Source organism: Theropithecus gelada, unplaced genomic scaffold (genome assembly GCF_003255815.1).
Source record: "Theropithecus gelada isolate Dixy unplaced genomic scaffold, Tgel_1.0 HiC_scaffold_15883, whole genome shotgun sequence".
In the NCBI taxonomy this organism is placed as follows: domain Eukaryota; kingdom Metazoa; phylum Chordata; class Mammalia; order Primates; family Cercopithecidae; genus Theropithecus; species Theropithecus gelada.
The window spans coordinates 3,321,333-3,348,223 of NW_020257640.1; the positions used below are offsets into that span (position 1 = coordinate 3,321,333).

The following is a 26,891-nucleotide window of genomic DNA, read 5'->3' on the forward strand; positions in this document are numbered from 1 at the left end:
TCTTTCTCACTAGCATCTTAGCATTCGTTTGTGTCCCCAGCTCATGGCATGTGTAGTAGATGCTCAGTAAATGTCTGACTGTGTGTGTGGGGTTTTTTTTTTGTTTTGTTTTGTTTTTTTTTGAGACAGGGTCTCAGTTGCCCAGGCTGGAGTGCAGTGGTGTGATCATAGCCCACTGCAGCCTCAAACTCTTGGAGTCATGTGATCCCTCCTGCCTCAGCCTCCCGAGTAGCTGGGACTACAGGTGCATACCACCATGCCTGGCTAATTTTTAATTTTTTCTTTGTACAGACAAAAAGGAAGAAAACTGGGTCTTGTTACGTTGCCCAGGCTGGTCTCCAACTCCTGGCCTCAAGTGATCCTCCCAGCTTGTTCTTCCAAAGTGTTGGGATTATAGGTGTGAGCCACTGTGCCTGGCCATGTCTGAATGTTGAATGTTGACAGCTTCAGTGAATTGACCCCTCTTTCATCTATGGGACTTATGAAGAGAGAATCTTTCTGGCATTGCATAATCCTTCCCCAGGGTGCTTTAGCTGTGGTAACCCTTCTTGTTATAAAACATGCCAGGTATGATGAAGGAGATCAGCTGAGCCGGACTTAGACTCTTCTCTAAGAACATCTGCAGGCACTCAGCGTTCACAGCAGGGCAGATGTAGGTTTCTAGGTACCTGAGGCTTATAGGAACTGGGGTTCATTCTAAGAAAAAGAGTATCAAATTATGACGACAAAATTAGGCATCAATGTGAATATTAATTTAGGAGAAATCACAACAAATCGCACATCCTAACAAGCTAACAAATACTGCATACATCACAACATCTAGAAGCATAACGATATTTGTATTAGTTAACTTGGACATATCACTATAGTATGCTTTTTTCCTACATTTTTGGGCTATATTTTTTTCACATTCTTTTTGGTTGATGTCCTTGTAGGTAGTGGCTACATGTTAGTAGCCACTAACCCTAGGAGTAGGTAGGGTTCATGTTGTTGTTGATGTCTGTATTTTGTGATCAAATCACCAAGACTGCAAATCCTTTTTTCAACATATTCATATGATTCACTTCCCTTCATTAAATTGGGTTATTCAAACAATTATGCTCCAGATTTATCTCTTCCTCGTAATGAAACACTACTTTGGCATGATCTGATTTTTAGAATTATTCTCTCTTCTCGTCTTCATTATTTATATTTTCTTAGCTATTATGATTCTTCTCAATTTCAGGCTTTTGTCTATCAGACTTTTTAGCTTCTGTTGTGATAGAACAAGAGAGTTTTTGACATTTTGTAACTTCTTCCAGTCTTTAGTCTTTCAGTTTTTGTCTGAGACTTCTACTAGGATGTTTTCTTCTCAACACACTTGATTTTTGTCGAGTTAATAATTTTGAAATAAAGGCATTCTCAAGAGCAGTTCAAATGCGTTTGAAAATTGCTGAAATGTATTGAGTTACATATTGCATAATCAAATTACTTTTTCGCCACATAGACTGATCTATTGGTGAGTATGTGTAGGGGTTTCATTACCCTGGAGTCTTTTTTCTTTGCTTTTTTTGCCCCTTTCTTTCCATTTCTGTGGCAATTTGGTGCACAGTTTCATCAGGAAGTCTGAGACTTCAGAAGGGCAGGAGGATCAGATACTGTAAGGGTGATCCGTTCAGTTGGCACAAGAAATCTGGGGAAGACATTATATGAACAGTGGAATCTTCTTTCTTTGCAGAGAAAAGTGGACAAGCATCCAATTTCCAAATCAATTCTTGGGATAAACTGGTATAACTTGTTGGAAGGCAGTTTGTCAATATGTATTGCAAGCCCTAAAAATATTTATGTCCCCCTCAAATACATGCACATTCCTATAGTTTGACTGAGTAATTTAATTTAGGTATATTAATTTTAAGAAAATGTTCCTGAAAATGAAAAAAGTATTAGACACCAAGGTGGTGTTAACACAATATTCCTTAAAACAGTTTTTTTTTGTTTTTTGTGTTTTTTTTGAGACAGAGTCTTGCTCTGTTGCCCAGGCTAGAGTGCAGTGGCGTGATCTCAGCTCACTGCAACCTCCACCTTCAAGGTTCAAGCGATTCTTCTGGCTCAGCCTCCCGAGTAGCTGGGATTACAGGCGCCACCATGCCCAGCTAATTTTTTTGTATTTTTAGTAGAGACAGGGTTTCACCATGTTGGCCATGCTGGTTTCGAACTCCTGACCTCAAGTGATCCTCTCACCTTGGCCTCCCAAAGTGCTAGAATTATGGGTGAGACACCGCACCCTGCCTCTTAAAACACTTTTGGAGCCAGGTGCGGTGGCTCATGCCTGTAATCCCAGCACTTTGGGAGGCTGAGGCGGGCAGATCACGAGGTCAGGACATCGAGACCATCCTGGCTAACATGGTGAAACCCCATCTCTACTGAAAATACAAAAAATTAGCCGGGCGTGGTGGTGGACACCTGTAGTCCCAGCTACTCGGGAGACTGAGGCAGGAGAATGGCGTGAACCTGGGAGGTGGAGCTTGCAGTGAGCCGAGATGGCGCCACTGCACTCCAGTCTGGGTGACGGAGTGAGACTCTGTCTCAAAAAGAAAAACAAAACAAAACACATTTTTGGAATAAGTTACTCCAACAATAAATGATTGGTTATTTAAATTGGGAAACATCAACTTGATGGATATTATTACTATTGAAGTTTATAGAAGGTTTGTTATATGGCACAAAATGACTCTTACATAACATTAAGCAAAACAAAAGCAAAATACAGTATTGTATATATGTTTTGATCTCAGCCAAACTAATACTAAATCCCATGCTCAGAAAAAATCCTGGAATATACATGATTTTAAAATGTACACTGTCTATATAAGTATACTATATATTTCATAAACACCCTCCCATGTCAACAAATATAGATTGTGACATAATTTTTAATAGTTGCATAGTATTTCACTGTATGCATGAACAAAAATGTTTCTGATCTTTTAAGACATTCAGACAGCTTCAGATATTTTTCTGTTTTAAGTACACTGCAAGGAACCATCTTGCGCATTAATCTTTAGCCAGTTTTCCAATTATTTCCTCAGGATAAATTCCTAGAAGTGGAATTGCTGGGTCAAAAGCATTTTTAGGGCTTTCGAAACCGATCGCCAAATGACCTTCCAGAGCGACTATAAATGTATGCTCCCACCAGCAGCACATGAGTGTATGGCCTTTCTCTGGTGCCTTTGCCAACAATGACTCTTCAATTTGTTTTAAAATGAAGAAAATAACTTAAGAAAATATGCCTGCAGTAGATTTGAAACTTATTAAATGTATTCAAGTTTTTATTATACAATCCTGGCTTGCTATAAAAATGTTGCTAGGAGTTAACATCTATTCCACAGTTACCATGTCCCAGGCAATGTGTGACATGAGTTAATTCTCTTAGTGCTGCAGATAACTCTATGAGGTAGGGGCCATTACCCACCAATTTCATATGTGAGGAAATGAGACACAGGGGTGCTAAAGGTAACACAGTCCAAGGTAATGAGGGGCTGAACTAAGATTTCAACCCAGGCCACAGCCTACACCATACTATACAGCGTCTCAGTCCCTGCTGAGATGTCCCTAAGCATGCAGTGAACCTTTTAGTTCAGGATTCACCATGGCGCCAGAAATCCCTCTAGTCCATATTCGAGGATGAGTCTCAGTTTAGGCAGAGGCCCCAGAGACCACCATTTAGAAGATTCTGAGAATCTACTACTAGCATGAGGTAGGCTGCCTGTGCAGGACCTGCCAGGACGGAGTTAAACCTAGCCTGCCAGCTCTAGCCCACCGGTCACTTGGGCTGAAGAGTCATGAGAAAAGGGTTATTTGGGACAGAGCTGAGTGTCATGATGTGCCTGCCGCTCTTGTGTTGGGTGACTGTTTCCTCCTGGTCTGCCTGGGGACTGTCCTGGCCTTAGCAATGGAAGTCTTGCCTCCTGGGAAACCCCTTAGTCCTGGGCAAACTGGGTCAGCTGAGCACCATATTTCTGGGGGAAGGTTCTGGCACTTCCTTCCCACCTCAAGACAGGTGTGGGGGGCTTTGAGGGGCTCTGGAGCCATGGGCCTGGGGACAGAGCTAACACCCATGCATCAGACACCCAGAGGACTCATGCCAGATCACACTGCTGTGCTCAACTCCGTCCCTTCTCCCTCTGGGCCTGGCCTCAGATGGTCTGAAACCCAGCTAGTGAGGATGGGGGCTGGGAGTAGAGCCAGGAGAGAGAAGAGACTAGCAACACAGACCCCTGCTCCTCCTCAGGCCGCTTTTAAGCCTGGAGCAAGCCTCAGATTGTGGGAGGAGACTGAACTTAACAGAATTTAAAGTTTGATGTTACACTGGCTTGGACATTTTAAGTCACTGAAATGAGACTTGAAAGGGCGAGGAGCACGGTGGGAGCTGCCAGGGACGTCCCCGGGGGATGGGGAGGAATGATGGCAGAGGGCAGGGGAAGGCTGAAGCTGCTTATGAGCCAGCACTGCCAAAGGCGACCCTCTCAACACTGGGCTGCTTGGAGTGGCCACTGTGGGCCGCACCCGGGCCTTGCCGCATCCTCCCAGCAGGGGTGGAACCACAGCTGCTGCCACTTCTACTGCCTAAGGGGCAGCGGTTTGGGGTAAGAACTCAGGGTCCCCTCACTGCCCCCTGCCCATCAGGCTATGGCAAGAGCCTTTCCTCACCCCAGACGCTGCCTCCTCAAATGGAGCATCCCAGCTCTCCAAACCGCCAGAGCCCGCCCTTCTCCTCCCAAGCAACCACGATAATAAATGATGGCTTGTTGATACATGCGAGACACCGAAATAGGTTCTTAATAGACATTATCTTCTTTTGTCCTTATAATTTACCAGTGAGGTATTGTTACCATCCTCATTTTTCAGAGGATCAGAGAGGTTAAGGAACTTACCCAGTCATTAAGTAGTGGAGTGGATTGGAAACCTGTTCTGCCTCCATCCAAAGCGCATGTCCAGTTCACAATTCTGCACGGCTTCCTAGCTCTTACCTAGCCTAACCTCCCAGCTCCCCACCAGGCACCTGGGAGGGGCATCTTTGCACTGGGACCTTGGTGGGGTAGCTGCGTTTCCACTATTCCTACTTGAAACCTGGAATGTGTTTTTTCATGGAAACAATATGATGAATGGTTCCTTCCACTCCACAGTGGTTACTTATTGGTTCAGTCGCCGTGTGTGACCTGGCTTGGGGTTCTGACCACACTCGATCATGTGATTTCCCAGGAAGAAAACACGTCCTGGGTTCTAAATAGCAAATTCCAAACACACTGTTAGGACACAGCTTATTTGTGAGTTAGGGAATGTCTGCCTGTAAATGATTTTAATTTATGTGACAAGAAAAATAAACTGGGCTCTTTCATTATGCTATTTGGGTTGTTGGTTTACACAGAAGGGAGGCCACCCTGCAGTTTGTCCTTCTACAAGGGCGTCATCTGTTTGAATTATTCAATCTCTTCAAAGAGTTTGTGGCTAAGTCTATGGTACTGGAGAAGCATGTGGTTTAGTGAGTGAATTAAAAGTCAGGAGATGTGGGTCTAGCCCTCTCCTTGCCCTTAACCAGCTGTGTGACTTTGGGTGAGTCATTGTACCTCTCAGGGCATCTGCTTCTCAATCTGTACAATAAGGAGGTGACTCTTGAGAATCCCCAAGTTCCCTTCCAGTCCTCAGATCCCATGAAGAACAAGGAGCCTCAGGTGCAGAACTGCCAATGACAGGTCTGCTCAGAAATCATGCTTCCTTCTTTTGCTTCCCTTTGTAATTTTTCAAGAAAAATTCTTTAGTAATGGTGTTCTTGAGCTCTGGCAGATGAAAAAAAGAGAAAGTCAGGTTCTTTGGGGTTAAATGGAGCATTTAATAAGGGCTAAGCAAAAAGATGTGTGCTGGCCCTTTTTCTCACGTTGGATGTTTGGTTAATCGATCAGCAGATCCTGGCACCCAAGTGACAACCTGCATTGAAAAGGCGGAACTTGGCTCTCCTGCCCTTCCAGCTGTAAGAGCTTGAAACCGAAGCTATGGGGGGAATGTCTTTCATTTCCCCCTGGAAGCTGGGAGGACGTTCAGCTTAGCATTGCCAACTGTGTAATGTGGGCTTGCCTCTAAAAGAAGCCTTTTTCCTTGGACGTCTTTCAGGCCACAGTATTCCCTTTGGCACCTCCACCCACTTGGAACAAAGCCTGATGTAAAGTCTGGGTGCAACTCAGACCGGCCTGGGAAAGAATTTATTTAATAAATGGTGGAAAGTGGCTTCCTTAATGTGTCTTCAGTGGCTTTTTTATAAAGCATTTGGTTTGTCTACTTGTGTGTTTTTGCTCCATCTCTTTCCACAAAGATGGCTTATAGCAGGGATACTTACAACAAAATGATGCTGGGAAAATAAAAACAAAGAAGTAGAGAATTAGGCCTGAGAGAACTAGGAGTAGAGGGTCAAGATTAGATACAGAGGAGCATAGATGTGTAGTCTAGGAAGGCCAAGTAGTTGTTACAGCTGAAATTCAAATTCAATTAGCTAAAATGTTCCTAGTGTCAAAGGAAGAATGGGCTACACAGTTGCATAATCCTTAGTATGAGGGAGAAGGAAAAGGTTCCAGTTATTCAGAGGAATGTTCTCTTGCCCTATTCCTTTAATAAGTATCTATTAAAGGCCCACCATGTGCCAAGCACCATGCCAGGCAAGCGCTGCACTCACCCCCCAGGAACTCAATGTCTAAAGGAGACTGGGTGAAAGAACTATATTTGTGTGCCTCCCATGTGCCAAATACTATGCATTTAGTTATGCAGTTACTGTATGTTTGACACTATGCATTTAATTATGCACCTGCTGTATATCAGACACCATGCATTTTCATTTAACCCTCATAAGTACTTAGGTCAAGTAGACACTGTTACCTCTGTTTTACAGATGAGAAAACAGAGTCTCTCCCTGCGGTGGGTAAGTATCGAAGTTAGGATTCACATCAAGGCCATTCTCTCTTCTTCATGGTGCTATTGGTGGTCTAACTTCCACTATTTATTTTCCCTTCCCTTTCTTTTCTTCTTTTCCTTTTCCTCTTTTTTTTTTTTTTTTTTTGAAACAGGATCTTGCTCTGTTGCCCAGGCTGGAGTGCAGTGGCATGATCATAGCTCACTACAGCCTTTACCTCCTGTTTTCAAGTGATACGTCCACCTATCCCCTCCTAAGTAACTGGGACTACTGGTGTGTGCCACTGTACTGGCTTATTTTTAAAAATTTTTTGTAGAAATGGGGTCTTGCTATGTTGCCCAGGCTGGTCTCAACTCCCGGCCTGAAATGATCCTCCCAATATGGCCTCTCGAAGTGTTGGGATTACAGGCTTGAGCCACCACAGCTGGCCCCCTGTTCCCTTTCTAACAGAACTTCAGCTTTGTTTAATTATTTACCACTCCTCAAAATAGCTACCATGGGCCAAGGGTCAATGACCCCATTTCTAATTCTTGTGAGCAGGATGGGAAGATTGATTAGCCAATCACAATAATCCCCTGTGCCTGGTTTAAGAATCTGGGCTTAAGCCAATCATTATGTGACATTCTCCTGGTGATTGTCTTAGGTCTAGGATGACAGAAGCAGGCACAGTAAGACTGAAGGAATGGCCATCAATTCCATATTTTGGGGAAAGGCTCTTCTATCTGTCTTGCTGGAAATAAACTAGTAGGTATGTTGCTGCTGGCAGCCCTTCTGTGACTCTGGAGGAAGCTGACTCTTCTGATACCAACTGTTCTGACACCAACTGGTGTACTGTAATATGATTCCCCAGATGCAAATACAAATACCCAGAGTTAGTGGAGACTCCACACTATAGGGCACAGTCCCCTACAAGACTGTTTCACTTCAAATGCCAGCCACAAGGTGGGGTCTCAGACCACCAGCATTTCTGACCAGCTGGCTACAAATCTGAGTGTTCCCACAATCCCTCTCAAGTTCAATAATTTGCTAGAATGACTCACAGAACTCAGGAAAGCCTACATTATGATTATAGTTTTATAATAAAGAATATCAATCAAGAGCATAGGGTAAGGCCTAAGAGCTTCTAGAATGCAGAGCTTCTGGGCCCTGTCCCCATGGAATTGGCCCATATCACTCTCCCAGTGCATCAGTGTGTTCATTAACCAGGAGCTCCACTGAGCTTCAACATCCAGAGTTTTTATTAGAGTGCCATTCCATTGGCATGACTGAACATTTGCCACATGGTTGAACTCAATCTCCAGCTCTTCCTCCCTCCTTGGAGGTAGGGCTGGTTCAAAACCCCAACCCTCTAATTACATGGTTGATCTTTCTGGTGACCAGTCTTAATCCTGAACCATCTCAGCATAAACTCAGGTGTAATCCATGGAGCTCATGAATAACAAAGACACTCCTATCCCTTGAGAAATTCCACAGAGTTTAAGAAGCTCTGTGCCAGGAACCTGAGACAGGACCAGACAAATTCTTCATTATACAAACCTGACCTTCAGACAAACCTGAAGGTTATGGAGAAAATACCGATAGAACAGAAGAGAGACAAAGCCAGAGCCCACACTACTCTGCATTCTCTGAAATATGAGCTAGTACTTTCCTCATCATTTAAGCCAGTTTGAATTGGGTTTCTGTCACTTATAGCTAATTGATCTTACACTGACTATTATACTTTGAAGTGCAAGAAACAGAAACCCCAACAAAAAATAACTTAAACAATAAGAACTTCTGTTATTCCACAAAATGAAAATCTGGAGGTAAAACAGTTCTAGAGTTTTTATTTTTTAACTCAGGGCTGGGACAAGGCTGGCACAAAATTTCAGGAGTCCAAAAAAATTCAATCAGCAAGATAAATAGTATTTATTACAATATTTAAAAAATGAAAATTAATGCAAAAAATTGGGAATAAAATATCAACATTTTAAGTAAAGATAATCAGCATTACTGATTTTTTTTTTTTTGTTTACTCTGGGCTTCAACATCACTCAGCACGGCACTGTTACTAACCCTGTGTTTATTTAAAATTTTGGTATTTTTTCAAAATTTTGGATATTTGCATTATTTTTATTTTTAAAACTTAATTCTAGGCTGGGCACGGTGATTCATACCTATAATCCCAGCACTTTGGTGGGAGGATTGCTTGAGGTCAGGAGTATGACACTGGCCTGGGCATCATAGGGAGACCCCTGTCTCTACAAAAAAGATAAAAATTAGCCAGGTGTGGTAGTGCATGCCTGTAGTCCCAGCTACTCAGAAGGCCAAGGTGGGAAGATTTCTGGAGCCCTGGAGTTCGAATCTGCAGTGAGCTATGATTGCACCACTGTACACCAGCCTGGGAGACAGAGTGAGACACTGTCTCATATATATATATATATATATATAATCTTGATTACTGAGATTGAGATTTTGGGCACCCCTTAAACTTTGTGCCCTAGGTGAGTGCCTTCCTGACCTGGGCCTATTCCCACTCCATTTCACCTTCCCATCCTCAGATGTTGACTGGAGACCTCAGCTGGTTTCCCTTCATGGTTGTAAGCGGACTGCCACTATTCTGGGAACAACAACATCAAACAAAAACCAAAGAGTGTTTTGTTCTGCGCATCTTTTTCATCAACAAGGAAAACTTTCCCAAAAGCTCCAGCAGACTTTCCTCACTGGCCAGAATTGCACCACATGCCATGTCTAAACCAGTCACTGACAAGGCCGAGGGAGCACCCACGCTTGGCTGACAGCAATCACACTGAGCCTGGGGAGGACGTTGCTTTCCTTGAGCACCTGGCCTTGTGGAGGCTGGATCCCTGATCAAGTTCAAGACTTTACCCCAAAGAACACATACTATGTAAAGTTTAGAAAGAAGCCACACAACTCACTTCTCAGCCTTTTGGCTAAGATTAAGTGCAAAAACAAGCCACACTAGTCTATGGCATAGAACTCAAGAGTGTTGTCACCTTTGGGGAGGTGGATGAAGGTACTGATTGGAAGGCGGCATGAGGGCAGCTTGTGGGATACAAGTAATGTTCTCTATTTCTTAATCTGAGTCATGGGTACTTGGGTGTGTTGACCCAAGTACCCATGACTGTAGGCATGATTTGTGCACTTTTCTGTATGTATATTTGAGGCTCAAAGTGTGGTCCATGGCCCAGCAGCATTAACATCACCCAGGAGCTTGTTATAAATGCAGAATTGAGGTCCCAGCACCTACTGAATCGGAAGCTGCACTTTAACTACATTGCCAGGCAATACACTCACACGTTAAAGTTCGAGAAACACAGTATTATACTTCAATTTTTAAAAACTGCTTTCATAGGAAATATTGGGGCTTTCCCAGCAACGAAGGTGGGGAGATTGGGTTTGGGTAGAGCAGGAACAGTGCTGACTCGAAAGCCTGTTACAGGGTTTACAAAGTAGCTACTCACCAGTCCCTACTCAGTGGCAGCTGCTTCTGCCGCTCTTCCTCTCTTCAACTATTCTTCACCTTCTCTCCTTTCAACAATTTGTTTTTCATCAAACAGGGGCTCAGGCAGCACCTGGGGGCTCAAAACACACTGGATGTCACGTGGTAAGGACAGCCACATGAAGTAAGCATGAGATGGCGATCTCCTCTGAAATATGAGTCTCATTCCTTTGAAAATAGCAAAGAATTATCCAGAGGCGTTGGGAAAATGGTAAGAAAATCTTACCTCTATTGAGAAAGAGTGAATGCCAAAGGCCTCCCTTCACCTGCTCCATTGCCTGTAACCAAGCACTCACCCACCTCAGCTGGAGACATTAGATTGAAAACAAACTCCCAGTCCCCATTTAAAGAGGTCAGCCGTGGGCAGTGAGGATGGGATGCTCATGGAGGTGAGGTGTGTGGTGCCCCACAGTGGGGGAAATGACTTAAAATACACATTAGCGTAATGGTGATTTCAGCCTAACACAGCTTGGTAAGGAACAGTGGTTCTGCAAGAATCCTTTGTATATGGTTTGCCAGAAGGAACATAAACTGAGATTCTAAACTCCAGAAACACAGGCATTTTAGGAACTGTCTGCTTTATTCCTTTTGCTCTTATTTAAGATAAAAATTCTGCCTCTGATTCCTGCCTGCAATTTCAGGTCACCCAGACCCCTATTTGTGCCCCCATCCCTTGGTGCTGAAGACCCCCTAGGGACAGCAGAACAAACTAGCTCAGAGAGGGGACCGGGAGATAGGAGCAGGGGAAGAGGTATCTTCTAATACGTATCAGGTACATTCTCCTTTTAAAGACTCAAGTTGGCCAGGTGTGGTGGCTCATGCCTATAATCCCAGCACTTTGGGAGGCTAAGGCGGGTGGATCACCTGAGGTCAGGAATTCGAGACCAGGCTGGCCAACATAGCAAAACTCCGTCTCTAATAAAAATAAAAAATAATTAAAAAAAAAATTAGCTGAGTATGGTGGTGCATGCCTGTAATTCCAGCTACTTGTGAGGCTGAGGCAGGAGAATTGCTTGAACCCGGGAGGTGGAGGTTGCAGTGAGCCGAGATCGCGCCACTGCACTCCAGCCTGGGCGACAGAGCAAGACTCTGTCTGGAAAAAAAAAAAAAAGACTCAAGTCCATGGCAAAGTTAGCCATGGGGGAACTGAGAAAGGTTCCAGGAAGCTGTGGCCTAGTAATCAGACAAAAGGTGTATCCACCACCCAGGGGCCCACATAAAAGCTCCTGGGTAACCCACATCTACACTCATAACTATGGGCAGGGCCAGCTTCCCGGGGGTGCAACCAGTGCAGGCTTATGGGGCCCCACACTCACAACAGCTCTGTCATTGTCTGAGACTTTCTTTTTTTTTTCTTTCTTTTTTTTTTTTTTTTTTTTTTGAGACGGAGTCATACTCTGTTGCCCAGGCTGCAGTGCAGTGGTGCAATCTTGGCTCACTGTAACCTCCACCTCCCAGGTTCAAGCGATCCTCCCATTTAATAACTTTACACAAGGGGCCCTGCATTTTCATTTTGTACTGGGGTCCCCAAATTATGTAGCTGGTCCTGAATGCTAGAATGGCCAGCAAGGGGAGATGTCTTTTGCCTCTACCCCACCCCGAGGCCCAGGGTGCCCCATGAAGAATCGGATCCAACTTGTCCTGAGTCTTTCTGCCCCCAGAATGGCCTTTTTCTCCAGCTCACTGCTTTAGGCCTTCTCTGTCTTGTTCTCAATCCTTTCCTCTCTATCCGTACATATTAGTTTTCTACTGCAGACATAACAAACTACCATAACCTTGGTGACTTAAACAAGATGAATGTATCATCTGACAGTTCTGTGGTTAGGAAGTCCCACCTGGGTCTCGCTGGGCTAAAATCAAAGTATTTCCTCGAGGCTCTGAGGTGAGAATTTGTCTCCGTGTGTATTCCAGCTTCTGGAGGCACCTGCCTCATAGCATTCCCTGGCCTCCTCTTCTGCCTCCCTCTCCAGCTTGCAAGGACCCTGCGTGATCTCCTTATTTGAAGGTCTGCTGATTAATCCCATCTTCAACCTTAATTCCCCTTTGCAATGTAAACTAACATACTCACAGATTCTGGGCATTAAAGTGGGGACATCTTTCGAGAGGGCCACTTTTTTGCCTACAGCACCTTATCTTTTTCCATCTTTCCCGAATCTGGAGTCCCAGCTTATCTTCTCCCTTGGCATGTTTTATTTAAAGCTCTTTCATGTTAACCATAAAGAGAAACTGATGGAAAAAAGAAAATGGTGGGGGGAGAGAGGTGAAGGAAGAACTAAACATGTTCATCACCTTGCGATTTATGTTTTTATGTTCAAAACTCCCTTCACTACTTCCGCCTCTGTTTAGCACTACTACGCCTTATATACTTGAAGATCTAGAAAAATTGTAAACCTTGAAGGAAACTATACTTATGAAAAAGTGGTAGGAATCATACCCATTGAGGAGGTATAGGAATTGAGGTCTTACAAAAGTGCTTTTCAGAAGGAGACTAGAAGAGAGAGATCCCCAAAAAACTGCATTTCCCTCTTCTGCTTCTGAATATGGAATCTATACTCTGGATCTGACTAATTGCCTGAGACTCTTAAATTTCCCTGGAAAGTCTTCAGTCCCTTCCTCCCTCCAAGGTTCTCCCCTCCTTTGAAGGGGCATGCGGAGCTCCGAGTCAACACAAATGTTCCCCTGTGGGTCCCTTACACCCGTGTCTCCCCTGGCTGGGACTCGAGCATTGCAAACACGAGCTTTTGGGCATATTGCTGAGAGAGGATCCTGGCGTGGCAAGTGCAGCCAGCTGGTCTCGTACCCACATCTTTTCAGTAAATTTCTCTCAAGCATATGTACACACACAAATACGCCTTCTGTCGAAAGCAATGAAATACTCTTTCACCACAGAGGCTGGAGAAAATGTGCAGAACCATGAAATGAAAGCAGTGCTTTCGGGTCTGTGGATGGTTTTTCATGGAGTGGAGACCCTGTTGTCACCATTGCTGAGCACTCGCAGGCCGCGTGAAAGTCTGGTGGGACACGCTAGTCTCCAGTGCGGGCTCCTGGGAGAGCATCCCTGTCCAGCCTGGCTAAGGAGGCTTCACAGTCAGCCCTGTCGCAGGACCCTGTCTTCCCTTTTTGGCGGCACAGATCACTCTCGGAGATCACTTTATGGATCTGCTCGTGTGTTGTCCAACTCCCCACCGGAATGTAAGCCCAACCATCTGTTCTGTTTCCTGCTGTTTCCCCCAGTGGACTTAGATGCCCAGTCCACTCTGTCACATGCCTGGGTGTGGGTAAAGTGTGTCTTTGTTCTGGGCCCATGGGTCACTGCACTTGTGGGTTGGGCCACCCTCCCCTCTGCCACGGGGTTGCCTACCTGACCCAGCTTCTGGCCCGTCTGCTTCTCCCTCTGGAGAATCTGACCTACAACAGGGACAGGCTTTGCCAGCTAGCGGTCACCCTGCAGGAGACATGGGGTGCACCAGGTCCTGGGGAGCTGAAACAACAAGAAAGCAGAGGAAGCTGGTTCCTGCCAGGACTGGGGCAACAGCAAGGGAAGCCAAGGTTCCACCGGTCCTTCTCAGGGCACTGTGCAGTGGGAGAGAAGCAATGAGCCCTTACAGCTCAGCACCGTGGTGCTCTCACAGGGCCAACTCTGTGCTGCTGGGCACAGAAAAGCAAACTGCTCTTTCCCTCTGAGGGCAGCCTGGGAAGGCTTCCAGGGGAGGGGATCTTGAGTCAAAACTTGAAGAATGAGTGGGGGCATGCCAGGGGTGAGAAGATGAATGCAAATCCCGTTACTCCTGCTGTGCGAGATGCTCTCCTTAAAAGAACTCGTTCGTCTGTCTCTGTCTCTCTCTCTCTCTCTCTTTTTCTCTCTCTCTTTGAGACAGGGTCTTGCTCTGCTGCTCAGGCTGGAGTGCAGTGGTGAGATCATAGCTTATTGCAGCCTTGATCTCTTGGGCAAGCAATTCTCCTACCTCACCCTCCAGAGGCGCTAAGACGACATGTGCAAGCCCCATGCCGGTCTAACCCTCCAGAGGCGCTAAGATGACATGTACGAGCCCCCATGCCGGTCTACCCCTCCAGAGGCGCTAAGATGACATGTGCGTGCCCCCACGCCGGTCTAACCCTCCAGAGGCGCTAAGATGACACGTGCGAGCCCCCATGCGGGCCTAATTTTTATTTTTTATTTTTTGTAGATGTAGGGTCTCACTTTGTTGCCCAGACTGGTCTTAAACACTTGGCCTCAAGTGATCCTCCTGCCTTGGCCTCCCAAAGTGTTGGGATTACAGGTGTGAGCCACCACACCTGGCCTTCCCAGTTTCTTTCTCTGTGAAAGAGTGATAAAAGCCCCTCCATGCTTTGGGCTTTTGGGGGTCACAACAATGGGAGCTCAAGCGCCTGGCACTTGTAGCAGGTAGCTCTTATTCCAGGTGACAAGGTGGCACACACTTCCTGTCTGCTCTCTGCCCTTCATTCCCTCCCTATTGCCTTGTCTGGGTTCAAACCCTCTTCCTTGCCCAAGCTTGCATTGCAGCTGTTGTCTGTACCAATTTCACCATTAAGTCCCATGTGCCTCAGTCAGGGATGTGGGGTCAGTGTGACCCCTGACCAGTAGCCCAGGCTGCCCCCTGGCCATTTTATTGCCTTCATCACTAGGATCTAAGCAGCCCCCTGGGGCTGGCAGTGACCCCCAGCACAGTTGCTGTCATGGCCTGCCAACTCCGCCTGCCTCACCCTTTGCTGTTTCATAGCCAAGCCCCTAACCAGGCTGAGTCTGAGGAACAGAGTAGGGGCAGATCGAAGGAGTGGTCATTTGAGGGGCATCCCATGATAACATCTCCAGCAGCCAGATTCTGCTGCTTTGGGGAAGTCACCCATGCTTTGTCCCACCCCTGCCACCTTCTTTTGCTATATTTTTCTCAGGGCCATGGAGAAAGGATTCATGAGCTCATGTCTCGGAAATGCTTTGAAGATGAGAAACACTGAGCATTTTCCCAACAGCCCTCAATTTACTTTTTCAGCATTCTCTCTGGGCTGTCAAGCCTTTGTAGTTATTTTTATAAATAGCAATTGCTGGCTGCTTCCATTTTTACCCAGGAAAACTCCACCTCCAGCTGGAACTGGCTGCCATCCTACAGCAGACCAGCCATGGGGCTAGATCTGTCCCCATTTCTCTTGACCAACTCCCTTTGCACATCCCTCCCTTTGTTGCAGACCCCACCTCACTGTCTCTTGTACGCCTCCAGTGCCACCCTGTCTCCCTGTCACCAAGCCACTGATCTGTCCCAATGACTCTTCATACACAGCCCAAGTTCTCCAACATGGCACACAAGGCCGTCTGTGCCTTGGCCACCACTCACCTGTTCAGCCACATCCCTGGTCTTGTCCCCTACCACTTCTGGGCTCAGTCATCCTGAACTACCTCTTGTTCCCTGAAGCAGGCCAGGTCATGGCTCTAGGCCAGGAGGGAAGACAGTCCATGGAAAATGGAGATGGAGCCTGGTGGTGGGTCTGCCCTGGTATGGAGGCTAGAGCAGGCTCCTTGACTGATGCACAGTTATGTTTTGTTTTACTTTTTGGAGTCATGGCCTCACTCTGTCAGCCAGGCTGGAGTGCAGGGGCTCAAACATGGCTCACTGCAGATTCAAGCTCCTGGGCTCAAGTGATCCTCTTACCTCTGCCTTTCAAGTAGCTGGGACTACAAGTGCCAGCCATCCCACTTGGCTAATTTTGTTTTAAGAGATGGGGTCTCTCTATGCTGCCCAGGCTAGTCTGGAACTCCTGGTCTTGAGTGATCCTCCTGCCTTGGGCTTCCAAAGTTTGAGCCATCATTTAAATATTTAAATGAAATATTTAAATAATATAAAAACTCATGGGGAATAATGTAATGAATATTTATGATACAATGAATACAATGAACAACACAATGGCCTAATAAATGACAAGTCACCTTTATTATCTATGGACCTCTTTTTACCCTCCAGCTCTCCCCACCAATGAAAACCATTATCAGGCTGGGCGCGGTGGCTCACACCTATAATCCCAGCACTTTGAGAGGCTGAGGCAGGCAGATCACCTGAGGTCGGGAGTTCAAGACCAGCCTGACCAACATGGAGAAACCCTGTCTCTACTAAAAATACGAAATTAGTCGGGCATGGTGGTGCATGCCTGTAATCCCAGCTACTCAGGATGCTGAGGCAGGAGAATCACTTGAACCCAGGAGCCGGAGGTTGCGGCGAGCCGAGATTGTGCCGTCGCACTCCAGCCTGGCAACAAGAGTGAAACTCGGTCTCAAGAAAAGGAAAACCATTATCATAAGTTTGGTGTCTAATATTTCTAGGCAAGTCTTCATGCTTTATGTGTATACGTACCTACATAATATATAGCATTGTTTTGTGTGTTCTTAGACTATGTAAATGCTGACTTGCTGTACATATCCTTATGAGATTTACCCTCTGCTCAATAAGCTAACCCTTGCTTTCTTGCTGATACCAATAATAATCTTTTTATTACAGTCTTAACAAGAGTCATGCCAATCAGTGAGGTTCTAAGGGTGGGAGTGGTAGGAGCAGTCTAGGCTGCAGGAAGGAACATTTTGTCACAGGCATTGTTTAGAATTGCTGGTGCATGCATGCTGGTAATAAAAAGCAGACCAACTTTCAGTGTCAGGCTGCCCTAACAAATACCATGTACTGGGTGGCTTAAGCAATAGACATTTCTTTCTCACAGTTGTGGAGGTTGGAAGTGGAAGGTCAAGGTGTTGGCAGGGTTGGTTTCTCCTGAGGCCCTTCTTCTTGGCTTGTGGATGCCGCCTTCTTGCCGTGTCTTCATGTGGCCTTTTCTCTGAGCCCATGCATCCCTGGTGTCTCTGTGTACCCAAATTTCCTCTTATAAGGACACCAGTCACATTGGATTAGGGTCCAGCCAAATGGCCTCATTTTTACTTAATCATCCTTAAAGTTCTTACCTGCAAATACAGCCCCATTTTGAGCTACTGGGGGTTCAGGCTTCAACATATGAATTAGAGAGGACACAAGTCAACCCATCACAATCACCAAGCCCCAGTGTCCAGGGGGTGAAATATACTCTGCTGCTGTGGGGCACCATAGAACCAAGTGGTAGGAGAGAGTAAAGAATTGAGAGCAACAATCTACCTATCAAACTGAGGTGCTATCTCCATTTTACAGATAAAGAAACAGGCCCAAAGACCAGCCCCGAGCCACATCACATATCTAGGAAGTGGCATCAAGGGGTGCCTCAATGCCAACGCCTCAGACAAATCCAGGTCTCTTTGCCGCCCTGCAGCACGGCTGCTCTACCTTCTTCTTGTTCTCAACCCCCAGGCTCTGGACCTGTCTCCGTCCTCAGGACCATGTACATGGAAATTCTGCTGCCGGGGATGCCAGCCCATAACTTTTGGGAGAAACTCTCCCATCAGGTGTCCAGTGACAGCTGCCAGTGGGTGCCAGGGTAACAGGGTATTTGTGTTCCAGCTCATCTGGCATACCTTGCTCCTTCCCCACCCCAGGACCCTCATCTCAGGGAGCCTCTTCTGCTGACTTCTGGAAAGGCCTGGACTCCTTTGTTCCATGGAGTCATCAGGTAACTGCCAAGAGTCCTCAGTTTGCTATTCCCCAGCGCCTTGTCGAGCTTCCTTGGGTGTCCCAGGTCTTGCTGTGTTCAGTGCGGCTCGAGTCATACTTGGTCTTCTTGAGCAATGATAAAGGTGGCTTTTAGTTAGGGAACGAAGACAGCCTCAGAGGGAAGAAGCCTATCAGTATTTCAAGCCCCAGATGATGTGAAAAACTGAGCCTTTGTTTGGGAGTGTCACCCCCCAGGACTTGTGTGTTTCTGCCCGGAAGCATTTTCTGCTTTCTGAAGGCGGCAGCTCTATTTTTTGTTTTATTGACTGCCTATGTGCCAGGGGCTTTGTGAATATCACTGCACTGAAATTCCCAATACCCAGCAAGAAGGCATTATTATCCTCATTTTACAGATGACAAAATAGAGATTAAACAACTTACTTAACTCTTTGAACTCCATGGGGCACAAACATGAAACGATTCTATTTTTTCTCCAGATCTTTTTAGAGATTTATACCAAATCTTCTTTTCATAATTCCATAGCTTTTTGGTTGTTTTTAGGTATTAAAAAACCCCTACGATCCAGTCCACTTCCTTTTCAAAGCCTCAAATCTTGAATCTGATGTCATATCCACTGCCTGCACTTCCTCCAGACCAGCCTGCCTCAAATCAGGCGCCCGTCGTGAGGGTGGGATGGTCGGTCTTCATCCCTCTCCTCTCTCTTTTGGTCCCTGTCTCTTCCCCTTCTTGGGGACTTGGGGAAGAGGAGGGAGTGCGATGGGTAAGATAATCTTTTTGCTTCACGGGGCATTTGATTGTAGCCTCTTCTTTGCGGGTTTTGTGGGTTCTCTACTGCTGTTCTCAAGATGGCAGGTGTCCAAGTGCCATTTCCCAAGGGGAATTACTTTGGGTCCCTCCCTCAGCCTCTCCCTCTGACAGCTGGAGTCCCTCTGTCTGTGGTGGGCTCTTGGGGGCAGTGCTGGTAGACACGCCAGGAAACCTGCTGCCCCACGAAACTCGTGAGTAGGGCTTGGGCATGTAAGCTGCTCCACTGCAGACTCCTCCATCCTGCCCCGTGGATGCCTGAATGTGCTTCTTACAGGCATCCACGATCTGGAAGCGCAATTCTCTTGCAGTGCCTCCCTTGACTGAGGAGGGGAGAGCCAAAATACTGCCCAATACACTGCTCCTATAAACTCCAGGGAATTTCCCCCTGGAATCTCATCTTCTGCTTACACAGTCTGAGGAGATGGCAAGGCTGCGGTGTGGTTGGGTCTAACAGAGTTGAGTTGGGACATTCTAACCAGTTAAGTGTAATGTATTTATTTTTATTGGGGTGAAATCCACATCACATAAAATTAATCATCTTAAAGTGAAAATTCAGTGGCATTTAGCGTGTTCACAATGTTTCGCAACCACCACTTCTATCTAGTTCCAAAACATTTTAATCACCCGCAAAGAAAACTCTGCACCAATTAATCAGTTACTCCCCGTTTCCCCTTTCCCCAGCCCCTGGCGACCACCAATGTGTTCTCCATGTCTATGGGTTTACAAGTGCGTGCATTTTGACATCTTTCTTTTGGGTCTGCTTTCCCCAAGATTAGCTGGATGACTCTATCACTCTATCAACCATCACCAAAAACTCCTTTTTAATTTTTTTTTTTTTTTTTTTTTTTTTTGAGAGGGAGTCTCGCTCAGTCACCTAGGCTGGAGTGCAGTGGCGTGATCTCAGCTCACTGCCAGCTCTGCCTCCTGGGTTCACGCCATTCTCCTGCCTCAGCTTCCTAAGTAGCTGGGATGACAGGCGCCCACCGCCACGCCCGGCTAAGTTTTTTGTATTTTAGTAGAGATGGGGTTTCACCGTGTTAGCTAGGATGGTCTCGATCTCCTGACCTTGTGATCCGTCTGTCTCAGCCTCCCAAAGTGCTGGGATTACAGGCATGAGCCACCGTGCCTGGCCTGATATTTTTATTTCATTTTATTTTTTGTAGATATAGGGTCTCACTATGTTTCCCAGGCTGGTGTTGGACTCCTGGGCTCAACTGATCCTTCCATCTTGGCCTCCCAAAGTATTGGGATTACAGGAATGAGCCACCATATCTGGCTCACCAAAGGCTTCTGATATCCTTAATGGATCAAATATTTCTTGAAAATTCAAAGGGATTGTAGTATGTGGTGGGATTTTTAGGCAGGAATCACCAATTATTAACTTTCAGTAACCATCTCTAAATGGCCACGACTGCACTGACCTCAGAGCCATAATCTGTCAGGCAACAGGCACTTAGTGAGGACCCTTGTCTGCATTTCATAACACAGTGGTGGGTGCCACAGAAAAATGGAAAGAGACGTGCATAGTACAGTGGAAAATCCACCCAAAGTGGATGCCTGTTCTGATGCCAACTTGCTATGCATTCTTAGACAGATTACTTAGCTTCCCTGGGCCTCAGTTTTTTTATCCATGAGTAGTGATGTATTATTTATGCAAATTGTAAAACAATAAAAAAGAAAAATCAAGTCTCAGAATAGGTAACCTTTAAGTTTTCTTTGCTGTTAAGGTCATTATGAGACTTAGTTCTTGCCTCTGTGTGACTTTACCTACTATGAGGCAAACAAAACAAAGAAATGTAGGAAAAAATAAAAGAGTCAGTACCAAGTCGTGGCTCAGTGACTTGGAGTCTCTAGGGGTACAGAGAAGAGAGGACAGGGTGAAGGGCTGTGGACCAAAACTGACAGGATAGTTTTTACAAAGGGTGCTGTGAGAAGTGGGCATGAGCAGGGTGTGCCAGTGCGACTGTGTGTGTGTGTGTGTGTGTCTGCATGTGATTGTCTAGTGGGGAGGACTGCTTAAGATTAAAAGACGCTCAGGAAACATATCTACCAAATGCAATGTGTGAACCTTGTTTAAATCTTGATTTGAACAAACCAACTGTAAAATAGACATCTCTGGAACAATTGGGGGAATTTGAATATGGATTGCGTATTCGATGGCCATAAGGAAGTTTTGCTCATGTTGTTAGGTGTGTTAATTTGTGAACACGGGTGTGAACAACTAAATATGCCTGTTATGTAAGAAAATGTCCTTATTTTTCAGAGATACATGCTGAAATCATTTAGCAACATTATGATGCCTGAGATTTTTTTTTCCACAAAAATAAAAATAGATGAAACAAATGTGGCAGAATGGTAATCATTGTTAAAGCTAAGAGATGGGTGTTTGGGTGTTTCTTGTATGGTTTGTATGAGTCAGGATCTAACCAGGAGACAAAGACCACTGGAGTCGTGAAAACAGAAGGACTTTGAGGCAGAGTACTGGTTACACAGTGGGTGGGAGACTGAGCAGCCAAACACACAAACCCTGAGATTAGTATCAGATGTGACAACCCTGAGCTGGGGGCAAGGCCAGGAAAGTGCTGTCGCTGGAGAGCAGGGGGCTATAGCACAGGGGCAAAGCAGAAAGCACAGCAGGCCTTTTGGGAGAGGCGCTGGAGCCACGGCGGAACCACAGCTGCAGCAGGGACACTACCCGAGGTAGAAAGAGAGGGAAAACCTTGGCGTGTCCCATCCTTCCACCTCCCTGTCTCTTGCTAGTGCTCCCTGTTGGCCAAGCCCCATCTCCAACCAAAATGGAGTCATCAGGGGCGGCTCCATGCAACACGGAGCGGAAGAGGGGAGGGGTGAGTGGCACAGATGTGAAGCCTGACAGGTCCAGGACCTGCGCACTGTTCTCTCTGTGCATTTTTGTTTGTTTGTCTGATCTCTACCCGGAAGCATAGTTTGCACATTAGCATCTCATCCCATCAGGCTTGCGGTGGAGGCTTCTTGCCACCTTCCAGAGAGCTCTGGACAGCAGGGCCCTCGGGGCAGAAGAGCCATTATTTCCATTTTACAGCAGCTGCTGGAAGCTCAGTTAACACGTTTCTGGCAAAGAAACCAAGAATGTTTCTGTGTCAGCTTCGCCTGCTGACAAGGACCCAGAAAGAATCCACTGCTGTCACTGCAGAACCTTCAGCTTTGAGGAACCATGGAGATTTGGCCTAATTCTCCACAGTGGTCCCAGTGGTGACCTAACCCAAATCCATTTCCTTGTCTTCCTGCCACCAGAACCTTGATTTTGTTCAGGCTGATAATGTGCCCAGCTAAACAGATTTGCTTCCCCAGTGCTCTTGGAGTTACTGATGATCATGTGATCAAGTTCTGACCAATGAGATGTAGATGGAAGTCCTTGGGATGGGTGAGCCTTCCAGAATAAAAACGCAAGTCTCAGGCCGGGCGCAGTGGCTCACACCTGTAATCCCAACACTTTGGGAGGCCGAGGCGGGCAAATCACGAGGTCAAGAGTTCGAAAGCATCCTGGCTCACACGGTGAAACCCTGTCTCTACTAAAAATACAAACAATTAGCTGGGCATTGTGGTGGGTGCCTATAGTCCCAGCTACTCGGGAGGCTGAGGCAGGAGAATCGCTTGAACCCGGGACGCAGAGGTTGCAGTGAGCCGAGATCACGCCACTGTACTCCAGCCTGGGTGACAGTGCGAGACTCCTTCTCAAAAATAAAATTAAATAAATAAATAAATAAATGAAATAGAAAGGCAAGTCTCTTTCCTCTCCCACGTCTTCCTGTGTGAAACATGGGTGCGATGCCTGGTGATGCAGCAGCAGCCTTGTGACCATGAGGGCTAATGTTAGATGCTGGGAGAAGAAGGCTGGGACGATGATGACGTTTTTGAGCAGCTTCACCAGTCCTGGAGTGCCTAACCCTGGACCTCTGGTAAGGTAATTAAAATAAATCTCTTACTTATTTAACCCACTGTTTCTTGGGTTTTGTATTATTTGCAGGTGAACACATACTTGACTTAAACCAAAAAATATGTTTTTTACTCAACAAAAGAAAAAAAAGGAAGCTGGTTTTTCAAGGAAGTAACACAAAAGAAGTAAAGTTGGTTACCAAGGAAGAGACTAGCAGCATTACCTCTATGGCACAGTGCTAGCCACTCAGCCAAGGAAATATATGCTGACAAATGGGTGAACAGACATGAACAAGTGAGTGGCCATCTGAGCAGTGAATCTGAAAAGCATGAAGACTCCTAGTGGTGAGGCCACCTCTTCCATTTCCCCACAGGAAGCCAGCAACAAATATTGCCAGAATTCAGCCGGGTGCTGGGGCTCACGCCTGTAATCCCAGCACTTTGGGAGGCCGAGGTGGGTGGATCACCTGAGGTCAGGAGTTCAAGACCAGCCTGGCCAACATGGCAAAACCCCGTCTCTACTAAAAAAACACAAAAAGTAGCTGGGCATGGTGGTGAGCAACTGTAATTCCAGCTACTTGGGAGGCTGAGGCAGGAGAATTGCTTGAACCTGGGAGGTGGAGGTTGCAGTGAGCGAGATCGCACCACTGCACTCCAGCCTGGGTGACAGAGTGAGACTCTGCCTTAAAAATTTAAAAAAGTATATATATATATACTCCCAAAGTATGTGTGTATATATATATATACACACCCAAAGTGTGTGTGTGTATATACACACACACACACACACACACACACACACACACACATATATAGCCAGAATTCCTGGCATTGTCACAATTACCAGGGGTTAAGGAATTATTTCCTGAATGTCATGGTAAAAATGCAAGTAGATTACATGGAAGGAAAATACATAAGTTTGTTCATCACCCAACAGGACTCTAAGGGGATAGGTGTAGTGGACACAACCTAAAATGGCCCCCAATGAGCCACACCCTGTATAACCCCCACCATCTCTTCTTGAGTATGGGAGGAAACTGGGACTTGCTTCTCATCGACAGAATATGGCCTGGCCAATGTGATGGACTGTCACTCCTTTTATTAAGTTACATTATATGGCAAAGGGGGTTTTACACACACACACACACACACACACACACACACACACACACAAACACACACGGATCTGAATGGGCTGAAGGGAGAGAGAAACTTGTATGTGCTGACTTTGTGGATGTAAGCTGCCATGTTGTGAGAATGCCACATAACAAGGAACTATGGACAACCTTTAGAAGCTGAGAGGGGCTCCTGCTGACAGCTAGCAAGAAAATAGGGACTTCAGTCCTACAACCATATGGTGATAAATTCTGCCAACAACCTGAATGAGTCTGTGAGACTTGGGAGACTTTGAGGCTAGTCAACAGCGTGTGCCCAGGCTCTGAGACCAGCCCCAGTCCAGCCTCCAGATGAGAATGCAGCCTAGCTGATCCTTTGATTGCTGCCTTATGAGTCCCTGAGCAGAGGACCCAGCTAGGCTGTGCCCAGGAACTGTGAGATAATAAAGGTGTGCTGGAATAAGCCACTAGGTTCGTGGAAACCTCATACACAGCAATGGAATAGAGAATAAAGATGCTTTGGTGCAAGAAGGCTTTGAAAAGTCAGCCTGGGACCTGGCCAGGGGAGGGGAGATCTGGGCAGAACATTCATTTGTTCATTCATTGATTTGTCAGCTGCTTAAAAAGGGCCCCTAATACGTGTCAGGCACTAGGTCACCAAATGAGGCTTTTGTCTCACACTCCTATTTCAGTTTTAGCCAGAGCCGCAACTTTCCCTTCCAGATGTGGCTGAAGGGATAGGAAGGGGAATTCAAATTTTACTGAGTTCCCACAGGACCTGGGCATGGAACCAGATGCTTTCCATATGTTGACTCTATCAGTCATCACAATGACCCATAAGGCATCGATTAATATAACCATTTTACAGATTTAAAACACTGAGGTCACATAGTGGTAGAGCTGAGATTCTGAGAAATTAAGTCAGCTCCTCCCATTCTAAGCTGGGTTTTTGGCTTAGGGAAAAACCAGGTCATCTGAGCTCATGTGGCCTACTTTATTTTCTTATGTTTGCACAATGATGAAAACGTGTCCTACTTTATCAAGCCACCTTCCTCCTCCTCCTTTCCTCCCCTTCTTCTTTATCGAAGCACATTCTTTTTTTTTTTTTGAGACGGAGTCTGGAGTGCAGTAGCACAATCTTGGCTCACTGCAACCTCCGCCTCGCAGGTTCAATCGATTCTCCTGCCTCAGCCTCCCGAGTAGCTGGGATTACAGCCATGCGCCACCATGCCCAGCTAATTTTTGTATTTTTAGTAGAGATGGGGTTTCACCATGTTGGCCAGGATGGTCTCAATCTCCTGACCTCGTGGTCCACCCACTTCAGCCTCCCAAAGTGCTGGGATGACAGGCATGAGACACCACACCCAGCCCAGAAGCACATTCTTAAGAGTTAAAATATTATGCATTAAAAAATACCATCTGGTAGTAACTTATGGAAGCTTCTAAACGGAATAAATGTCTAGAGTACCTTCGTCACTTCCTTTGTCAGCACGTTCTTCCTCTTCCATGGAGACATTAGACCCTGCTTTCAAATGCTTTCTAAATTTGAATCTGGTGTCAACACTCCTTTCAGCTGCATTCCACTGCATTGCTGTGAGGGTTTAGTGAAAGAACACAGATAAAGTATCTGCCTTTTATAAAATACAAAGTTCTGTATTTTTCTCTTTTCACTTACCATGTGCACTGGTCAGAGTCCTGGCAGGAACGGCATTCATACTGACGCTTCAGATGAAGGGCTATTTAGTAAAGGATGATTTACAGAGATGCGGACAAGTTTAAGGAAACCAACAAAGGATGTTGAGGCACCCAGCAGTTGGCAATAGCAGGAAGCTGTTACCACCCTTAGGATCAAGGGGGTAGTGGCAAAAAATGGTGGTCACAGAGTCCAAGGGGAGGCTGCCCAGTGGAAGCTGCAGTCCTGGAGGCCCCGAGACAGGCAGGGAGTGGAGGAGACAGATCCCAGCCTCTCCTCCCAGCCTTCCATCTTCTGCTGGTGTCTCCCGTTGGCTGAATCCAGCTTGGAGCCAGAGGGGAAGGGAGTCGGGGTAATGCAGAGCATGGGGCCAACCTCCTGGAGTGCGGGGCAGGGCAGAGCAAGATTCTGCAACAACGAATGGAGAAAAACATCCACATTATATGTGAGCAGTATCCCATGTCATTAAATATCCCTGGACGCCAGGGTTTTTAACTGCTAAATAACATGTCATCATACGGTGGGACTACAGGTTATTATCAGTAGTAGTATGAAGGGACATTTGGCATGGCCCCTGTTCAATGAGTGTGATGGGCAGCTTTGCCCATAATTATTTGTCAACATCTGCCATTTTACATGACTCAGTGGATGGGGCCTCTCCACAGGCCACAGGCTTGGAGAGTTCAGGTGAGAAACCCCAGAGGCCCAGCCCCGCTCCCAGCTGTCCCAAGACGTCCCTAGAAACCATGATGTGCCATCAACTCCTACTTTGTTTGCCCAGTTACTAGTCAGGAGTAGTACCCTAAAGAATTGTTCTAGAGGAAAATGCAGGGCTGGGCCCAGGGCTGAGGGCTGAGGGCTAAAAGTCCAATGGTGACAAAGGTGACACCCCCTAGCAGGCTAGTAAAGCGACGAGGTGTTCCTAGCTCTCTGGGCTTCCACCGGCCCTTCCCCCCGGAGCTCCTGCTAAGCCGGCCACGCCCTGGGCCACGGTGAGCTTGCTCCCCCTGCTGGCCAGACAGGGCATCTGCGGGAAACAGTGCCCAGCGGGCTTCTGTGGGTCACAGGAATTGGCCATTCTGAGGATAGTCAATAGTATGCACCCACGCTCTGGGACCAGCCCCCTGAGAAGTTCCCACAGGGCTTTGAGCATGCAAGGGATGACATCCCTGGGATAGAGGGCTGTTTTGGTTAGAGCAGGAGCTCTGACACTACTGGAAATTTAAATTGGCATACATATCAACAACCCTAAATATGTTCAATTCAGCCTCACCTCCTCCAGGAAGCCTTCTGCAATCACACTCCCCAACCACCCAGTGCAATCTTT

The 26,891-nt window shown here is 46.3% G+C and overlaps 1 long non-coding RNA gene across 1 annotated transcript in view; it reads left to right on the forward strand.

Moving 5' to 3' along the window:
* The window catches only part of LOC112617129, a 36,772-nt gene extending 30,510 nt beyond the window's left edge, over positions 1-6,262 (forward strand). Inside the window, exon 3 of the long non-coding RNA XR_003117854.1 lies at positions 6,148-6,262. This is a non-coding gene — a long non-coding RNA (uncharacterized LOC112617129). The remainder of the gene's footprint in view (positions 1-6,147) is intronic.
* Positions 6,263-26,891: the final 20,629 nt, after the last annotated feature.